General features: G+C 47.2%; 1 long non-coding RNA gene across 1 annotated transcript; it reads left to right on the forward strand.

The window, feature by feature from the left end:
* The first annotated feature begins 5,183 nt into the window (after positions 1 to 5,183).
* LOC130527775 (uncharacterized) lies at positions 5,184 to 6,167 on the forward strand. Its single transcript, XR_008951116.1, has 2 exons — positions 5,184 to 5,997; positions 6,078 to 6,167. It is a non-coding gene; the product is annotated as an uncharacterized LOC130527775 (long non-coding RNA).
* Positions 6,168 to 9,552: the final 3,385 nt, after the last annotated feature.

Below are 9,552 nucleotides of genomic sequence, written 5' to 3' on the forward strand. Positions count from 1 at the left end.
AAAAACTGGGAGTTGTGTGTCGCTCTCTCAGAATTTAACCCGATTAAACACCCTAAACAAAAACTACACTCCTTTTAAGCCTCATTAACTCTGCAAAACAACATGCGTGACACGGTGAGGAGAGCCTTCCAAGAACTGCTCAGAATGAAGCGAGCAGTCTGCTTTTCAGTGCTGGGGGGGGGCATTTTAAGCTTCAGCAGAGGGTTACTGACTCTCCCTTCTCCGCCGCTTAATTACCGCGCGCCATCATGAATATTTCAGGCATATGCTTTCCCACTTTGTCACTGGAGTTCAGAACTAAGAGAAACAAGTTCATATGCATATTAATAGGAGGGTTGTTGTGGGTGGGGGGCAGCAGGACTAAGGGTTGCCAGTGTGCTGGTGACAGCAGGAGGAAATGGCACTCGTTCCCCAGCAGCTGCTCTTTTTAGATCCCCCTCAGAGGGAACTGCCCGAGGAGGGCCTCCGCCACAAAGGGGATAAAGGAGATGAGGGCTCTTGATGGAAAACAGGCAAACAACCGCTGGGACTACCCCCCCGTCAACCCCCCCACCACCACCCCTTCCGAGCGCTAATGCGGAGACGCGCACAGAGAACCCTTGGCCCACACTTAGCCAACCCCCAGGAGTTGTCAGGACCTCTTTAACATTTTCCACAGCGACTGCTAAACTGCACATTAGCAGCGGAGCTAGCAGAGCCGCTCTAATGACGGACGGAGAGCGAGCGGCGGTTTCCTCCTCCCCGCGCATAACGGCGATGCGATCCTGAGGGAGGGAATATGAGCTCAGGCCCCGGAAAACATCTGAGGACCCGAGTGGCTGAAGAGGGCCGCGCTATTAAAATGACAATATAAATGTAAATCCTGAGTAATAATTCTTAAAAATGGCTGACGGGGCCCTCCCCCGGATCACGTGCATCACTTTGCCGACATAATCTAGAGGCGGCATTAAACAATGTCTAATTGAATTTATGGACTTTTAAATACCACTTAGCAGCCAGAGGAGCGTAATGATATGCTTTATTTACCATATCTAAACAAAGAAAATTGCAGCATTGTGCAGGTTTAATGGCGCGCAAAATGTTCCCTTTCTAGTGGTTAAAGAGGCCCTTTGTGCACGTGAATCCTCGCAAATAAAAGCCTCCTCTGGTCGTGCGTATTCCTGCCGCAGCTTCCTCATCCGAACCCTGTTAAGGTTCCGCTGGATGAGGAACTTTTCAAAGACGAGTTCAAACGCAGCGCTAATTAGTTTGACCTTTCCTGTCGCGACTGGCGGCCTCCCGCGAACCGCCGCCGAGAACAAAAAGGGGGCGCCGCCGAACGCTTTCCCCCCGAATGCTGCGTTCGAAGAATGCCCGACGCCCGGGATTTGCTCCACGTGCCCTTCGTTCACACGGCTCCTCAGACCGACGCAGCTCTGGGCGAACCCACGCCCACCGCCGACGTGGGCCGGCGAAATGCAAGATGGGAGCCCGTGTGGACGTCGCGAGCGGCGAAGGCAATTACAGCTCTGGCAGCTATATCACGTCTAACATGTTAGCGGTCCTAAATGTGATTTACAGCGCGAGTTCCCGCTGCGAGGAGGCGCTCCAATGGGTGTAACGGCTTCATTTTACTCCCGAAAAACAAATGTTTTATTTCCTCTTTGTCTTCCGTTTAAAAGAAGGGATGACGCGACAGTAGATTGGGGCAAATCCGCGCTAAGTCGCCACGCAGCTGCGGGCTCGCGGTCTTATTAACCATTTATCGGCAGCTTATGATAGCCTGTGGATAAGATTAAAGGACAAGTCCTCTATCTGCAAACACATCAGAATGACTTCCACGGCTACAACAAACCCTGTCTGATCTGTATCAGATCTTGATCCATTTCCCCATCATTTGTCATCACAGCCACAGTAATTCCCTTTTTAGCGCCAAGATCTTTTTCCCCCCTTTCTTCTTTCAGCTAGAAGGCACAAAGAGAAGAGGACAGACAGGGGTGGCTTTTGTTTTGGTGCCCCTACGTCTTCCCCCACTCCCTCTCTCTTTCTCCTGCCTTCCCTCTGTGGCGCTCTGGTGTGATTATTACACTTTCAGTAGAGGATTTAACCACGGGCCAGTTGGGCCATCGCCTCGGGGAGGCCCCGATTTCAATGCTCGTGTGCTACTTTTTCCCCCAGTTTATTGCCTTGCCTTTTATTCTGCCAGACAGTCCCACTGACATCAGGGGGCTCTTAGAATAACTTGCCTGAGGCGATCCGATCCCTGAACCTTAAATCAGCCACCATATACTGGTATAGATCTGAAAATGTGCAAGTAGGTAACTCATATGGGTTTAAATGTGAATGCGCTATTTTTATTGTTTTAATATGCGTGTTTGCGACTTATGTTGATAAAAGTTGTGTACTTATCTCCAATGATGCCCACGGACAGCCCCCTAATTCGCAAATTCAACATTTGTTTCTTTTTTGGAGTAACGTGCACTATTTAGGAAAACACGTCGGGCTCCTCACCTCTGCAAAAGAACTTCAGTTATTATTTAGTCAGCTGTTCGTACCTGTTTTTTCAGGCTGAAATCGAATCGCCAGATTCTGTCGGGTTTTTATCAGATTGATCTGTGTCAGCTTTCAGTCCGCTAATTGGTCTATAGGAGAGTTTAGGCCTGATCAGTTCTCAGCAAAGTCAACGGGGAGCCTGTTTTGTATTGACGTCCTGGGCCTGTGTGTGCCCGCTCACTACAGGATGCGTGAGGATCAATGTGATAAGTCAAGTGTGGGTCAATCTCATGTGAAAAATTCAGGACGGCCATCATTAAATGAAAGGAGATCAATATCTTTTGTGCTACGTGGTGCTGAGCAACAGCATATGTATATTTTTTAAATATTTAAAATCTCATTTAAGGGGTCAGAAACACACAGCTCCCTATAAAATATGTGGTAAACCACGTGAAAGCTAAATCAGAAAAAGTAGGGCAAGTTAAAGTTAAGGTCCGTCAAAAATGCTCAAATCAAGTGCGATTAACTCACACAGGTGAGTCACTATTCAGTCATTTCTATCAAAAGACCTAATTTGTCACAGGCTTATCGGATTTGATGAAGACATGCTGTCATTTTTGTCAAGTGCGTGTGCACGTACGTGTGTGTGTGTGTGTGTTTCTGGGATGAAGAGCTTCTGCAGGGGATAAATGCTGCAGAAGACCAGATTCTCCAGAGTGGGTCAGTGATCTGTGAAGCACCTCAGCAGGACCACCACCACACGCGCCCCTATTATGACCATTAACACGCCCGTTTAGCATGTGGAAAACTCACCCTTCTTAGCGGAGGGGGTCAAAGGCCTGATAAGAAATAACTGCTTTGTTCATTTTTCCTACAGATCCCAGCTGGGGACCAGGTCAAGGGAACCGCTAGAAGTTAGGGAACGCTAAAAACAAACACTCGCAAGGGGTTTTATTAGCGAATCCGCAGCAAAATGGAATAAAAAGCATAGCTGATCTGACTGAGAGAGCGGGCCTTCATGGGAAAAAGTCACGACTTCCAGTATCAGAACCGCAGGAAGAGCCGGCAGCTGAAGCTAGGCGTGAAAAGGAATGCATAGTTACAGCTTGAAAAAACAAGAAAAAGCGCTTTAAACCAGAAAGAGCAAACATTGAATCATTGTTAAAACGATGTTAAGTTAAATTCATTAATATTGAAACGCCGGCACGGTTGAAACGGCTCCAAGTCAGATCTTATCAGCCTTTAAGATCTGAGTTTAAGATTTCATATGCAGTTTATGCAAGCAAAATGGGCCACCGCCACATTGAGCCCTCGCCTCGCTCCTCATTGAAAGCTCTCTCAAAAATGACTGATAAAAGCCAGGGGCATCTTTAAGAATTGACATGCTCTTTAAAACATACATCTCATGAAAAGGACTTAAAGAGGGCCGGCTGCAAATTTAATATAACTTGGGGGATGCGGCAACGGAATACCATCAGCGCGCGAGCACAAAGTAGCTGCCTGGGTCTGAGAGAATACCACGCTCACATCACATCTAAAAAGGCAAACACGCAGGCAGACAGAGGCGAGGCGAGGCGGGCAGCACTGATGAAGAGTGAGGAGGAAAGGCAGGCAGCAATCGAGCCGGGGAGACGTACCCCGATTTCACCTTTTTGCATCACTTGCTTTTGTACTATACGTCCATTCAGACAAGGGCCCTTTTACGGCATGAGAGTGAAGGATTGATGAGTTCATCCAAGCAAATAACCCCAAAAAGCGAAGGGGTTGGGGAAAAGTTTTGCGCCGTGCCCGATTCCTCCTGCGCCCCTCGCGGACGCCCCAAGACAAAAGCAACTTGGGCGAAAAGAACTGGCAGTGAAGTCCCGGCACGTTAGGAGTAATTCTGTTCAGTCCTTTTTTGATGTGATCTCTTTATTCCTGCAGCGTAAATATTTGATGAAAATGGGTCCAAACCACGGCTATTTACAGTAACACCCCCCCACCCCCATGAAAGCGATGGTAACGCAAGCTGTCGACATTAGCGGCGTGATTGAGCACATTCAAATCAGCCCAAATTGGACATTGATTACTCGACGGAGCAAATAGTTCCTCCCATTTTCGTCCATTATTTCCCGTCTCACAACACGCCTCGGAAAGGAGGCGTTTGGACAAAACCATCACCGCAAGAACGGGACAAAGAAGGTGAACGTTCGGTTTTATTTCTCGCAGATTTGCCTGACGCGATGATTTGATTTTCGCGGGAAGTTAATTAGGTTCATAGATTGCTCCAGGTGCTCTTCAGGTAATTCACCATCGTGCATAAAAAAGAGCAACACATACACACACACACACAACCCTGAGACCTGACTTTGCTTCAGACATACTGCTGCATTATTGGGAGTAGCTAATTATTTTCACCGTGTCAGGGGTGAGAATTTGTGCCCAGTAGTAACAGAGCGAAAAAGGAATAATAATTGGGCCCCTCTAATGAGACGAGGGCACCAGACACAAAAACTAACCTATGTTGTGAAATGTTAATGTAATTTACAGAAGTTACTGTGGGCCTCTGAAGGCAACGGCTAGACGTCGCTGGCGTTAATCATCATTAGCTGCTGCGGGCCAGTGGAGAAGAAGCGATAGTTCTTCGTTTTCCAGGGCGGGTTCTTCAGTTTATCGTTCCTGCTGTCCATCAGGAGCACAAAGACACATTTGGTTGTGTAAACCGCGTCGCCGGCATCGCAATTGGGTGAAAATTGCAAAAATCCGAGCCACGATTTCTCCAGCAGCTCTGCTCTCAAAACAACTGAGATGCTAGCTGCAGGATGAGCCTTAGGCATCTCCCAGCTGCCAAAACGGGGAAGGTGGGGAGGATATACAATAAAGCCACTCTGCTTCCCCCGAACAAGTTGTTGGGCTCTGAGCGGGACCTGCGGGCCGGTTCTGCAACTTGAAGGTTGGGGGGCGGGGGGCCCTCTCATTAGAGATAACATTAACTCTTCCGTCAACGCCCTCTGATTCCTCACCTCTGTGGAGTGGCTGTTTTAAGAGTGCTAACCCCCCCCAACATAAACATGAATAAATAAATTTCCCCTCTAATTGCCGGTTTAAAAAGATTCATTCTCTCTCCCACCTCTCAGATATATTTTATTAAACCAAAAGGCATCAATCCTTGGAACACAAATTAGTGGTTTTGCGCCAGTGGTTGTGAGATGTTAAGCTATAACTTAAACCTGATAATGAGACTGATCCACAGAGATCAAGGCCAAAAATAAAAATAATTTTGGCAACGAGACGTACATCAGATTGGCATAATTAACCTGAATATATTAATTCTGTAGCGCGTTCGTTTTTGAATTATACATCCTCAATTAGCCTTTCCCAATACAGGTTGACGAGAAGCAGCGATGGTGCCTAAGCAGCGCTAACAAAGACCTGTTGGCGCACCAGAAGTCTCCGAGCATGAATTATTTTCTCCGACTCACTGAAGGACGTTCCGATGGGCTCAAAGAAATCAGAAACCCCACCTGGATAGACCTATTTGTCTGAGTAATCTATAATTGCTTTCTCTGGACGGCTCGAGTGGTTTAATATTTTAAGCGTAATGTTGTTTTTTTTATTTCTTCTAGGCACGTGAAGGTTGGAACAAACTTCTGAAGGGAAAGTCGGCGCTGCCCGTGACACCTGAACCATAAAATGTGACTGCGATGGAGAATTTACATTCACACGTGTGTTTATTGAAGTTTCAAGGCAGTGGTCCCAATTAGGGAAAACTCTCCGTCAACATCAGCGATTTTTGCTCTCCTGAAGGGTCGGTGTAGAAGATCTGTTGCTAACCAGTGTTGGGATTGCAGATCACAAGAATTGCACCTGTATCTAAATACCCAAGCCGGCCTTTTCAGTAGTCTTAGAGGCTCTACTGAGTCTGTCAGGGGACAGAAATTCTCATTATATCGACGATTTTTTGGCATTTTATGCCAAAAATGTAAAAAAATCTTTAATAAATGGCAGGGTTGATAAAAATGATCAGAACAGGAACTGAGTCATCCTTTAACACTGAAATGCATAAATATCATTCATTTACTGCTACAGGCCCTGAATTTAACCCGTAATCCCTTCTTCCAGAGACACTGTTAACCGCCCGTTTGACAAAGGCGCTGACTCTAAAACTTTGCTATTGTCTTGTCACTCACGCCGGCAGAACTTACATCTCTTGTTCTCCATTTTTTTCCCTTCTGATCCAGATAAAATGGCAACAATTCTTTTATATTCTAATGAGAACATTAACATCAGACGCCCGGCGTCACAGAGTCCCACTCTCTTAGCATCTCATTTAAATATTTCATATCTTCAAGACACATCTCAGCCGCAGTCATCTGGGCTTTTGTCCCCGGCACGAGAGACCACAGGCAAGTCAGAGACATGTCACACCGCCAGCCTGGTAATATGCCATGAAAGAACCCCTTCCTGGGATGAAGGTAACGAGCTGTCAAGGTTATAATGACTAGGATAAACATAGCTAATTAATTAGGGAGCAGGTAAGGCAGGGTGAGGCCAGGCTCCTGAGAGAATCCATAATTAGCTGATGTGGATCACGGACTCTTCAGAATATACACTTAGAAAGGCAAAACAATTATGTCGGTGCGAGCATCAACAAGGAGAGACTGATGGGGAGTCGCTCTGTGGCACCTGTAACCACGGCGAGGAGATCGTGCATTATAAATACAAAAGGGAAGACGGGCTCTATTAGAGATGAAGACCAACAGGCGCTAAGACAAAAATGGTGTTAGCATCTCTGATCAGCGGTGTGGGCTCCCTCGCACATCACACATGCCAAAGGAAATGAAAACTGGCACGCTTCGGCTCGCAAACTGGAGCAAGAACTTTAAGACAATGGCTCTCCTAGAGGACAGGATTGTCTCCTTTTGGAGGCTGGGGGTAAAATTCTGCTACGTTATAAAACACGTTAAAGATGAGGATTTTTTTCTCTTCTTCATGTATGATATTGTCTTGAATGACACATAAGAAAGAATGAAAATTGTTTATTTAATGGCCACTTAAAACCAGAAGTGTTTAATAAAATTGTTCATTTCTTTGATGTTCATTGTTTCGTAGGTTTCCTTGTCGGTTTGTGCTTTTCCTTTGCGCTCAGAATCCCACCGAGCCTCAGAGTCGGGTCAGGAAAGCAGATTTGTGGGGGAAAAACGGCCGCTCAGCACATTTTGAGCCCCAATGCAACACATTTCGCCCCGCAGATTACAGCACGTACAAATCAATTTACATCTATTTCATATGGAGCCCCTGAGAAAAGGCTGTTATTTCCCCCAAACAGAACAAAACTCCACTTTATTGACCTGTCTGTTCAGTCCGGCTGCTGAACGAATACATTTCGGGAACGGCGGCAGGCGGAAAGGAAGCCCGGGTCGGTTTGAAGCTGCAACGGTCTTCTCTGAGCGGGGAGGCTGCCAGCAGACAAATGGAGCATTTCTCCTGCACGTACAGGTCCTGAGGGTCTACCGTTGCCCTGGACACATAAACCAGTTTCCAACCCGCAGTTTAGAACTGGGATTTGCCCTGACAGTAGATATTTTGGGTCCAGTGACGCCAGATGCCATCTTCTTTCTTCTGGAACCTTCCAGAGAGGCCTGCTGAGTTATTATGCAAAGAAAGCTCCTAAAACCATTTTTAGAAGCCAACGCCGAACTGCTGCCAGACATAAACTTGATTATTTGAAGTTTGAGGTTCTGAGGCCGTGAATGGAATTCCCCCTCAGCGCTGCAGATCGAATGGAATAAACCATTTCCATCTCTCTGCCCCCGGGTTAAGAAAAGTGCTGCTGCGGTTCCTGCCACCGTCCCTCTTATTTACCTGCTAAGTGGTGTAGCCCGCGCCTCGGCGAGGACATTCTGAAGCCGATCCAGCTCCTCCGGGGGATTCTGCCACCATATGGCTGACCCAGGCCCTGCAGCCCCCCCCAGGGGCGCCTGGATCAGAGTAACGCATCTGAGTACAGCGCTCGCCACGCCACCCCGCCTTTTCATTCTGATGACTGCGCAGATGTTTCAGCAAATTCCTCAAAACGTGAGTCGCGGCCGCGCAATGCAAACAAAACCAGGGTGCTGGCACCATCCGAAGGAACGGATTTGTGAAAGAAACATGAAATCAAGACAGCACCACCAGTCTTATCTCTCTTGCTGCTGACATTTTAAATATACATTCACTGGTGGTTCCGATGGTCCCGGGCCAATATTTGCATGTCTTTGGTTCCCAGTGGGAGCAAAAGAGGATAGAAAAGAGATAGAGAGGGAGAAAGTCAACAGATTTCACACCAACCAAAGCCGTACCTAAACGCATCTTACATCTCAGCACCCTGCCAGGCCCTCCATCCTTCTCATCCCTCATTCCTCCCACCTCCTGGAGGGCAGATCGACGGAGGGGTCCTACCCCATCCTTTTATCCTGCCAGTAGAGGTCTGCCTCCCTCTCTGCACAGTCAAAAACATCAACTGCAGAAGTGTAGTTAAGATGAGGAAAGCAAAGGGGAGGGACGCAAAGTGTCACATATCCCCCTAAAGCGCAACGTGCCATGCACAGGTTAGACGCAAGGATAAGGAAAGTCATTATTTGCAGGCCTAAAGGGATGTAGCTACTCCACGGGCCAGATGGTATATCAACAACAGGCAGAAAGGACAACCTATTACAATCCTCTGTAGTATACCGGTTTGCAATCAAAGACATACAAAGGCCTTGTTGTGGCTACCTTGTTATCTAATTTGTGCATGTTTATTTATAGGCCGTGCGTCCCGGTTGCCTGTGGGAGTAGCAAGATGCATTCACGCGTCTTAGTAAAACATGGCTCTTTGTGGAGTGAAGAGTGGGAGTGGAGAAATCACAACACATAGCAGGAGATGAAAGAAAGAGCCGTTATGCAAACCTGGACGTAATGAACACGCCCATCGGACAATAACTGACCGAAGAAATTAAAAAATCCATCAAACGAGCCAAGAGACAGCGAGGGGAAGAGCCATCAGGTTGCAGTTATTGTTGGGTTTCGCCGCCTTTAGAGGCTAAAAGCAATTATCGGCCAGAACATCAGTAAAAGCAT

This window comes from Takifugu flavidus, chromosome 6 (assembly GCF_003711565.1).
Source record: "Takifugu flavidus isolate HTHZ2018 chromosome 6, ASM371156v2, whole genome shotgun sequence".
Taxonomy (NCBI): domain Eukaryota; kingdom Metazoa; phylum Chordata; class Actinopteri; order Tetraodontiformes; family Tetraodontidae; genus Takifugu; species Takifugu flavidus.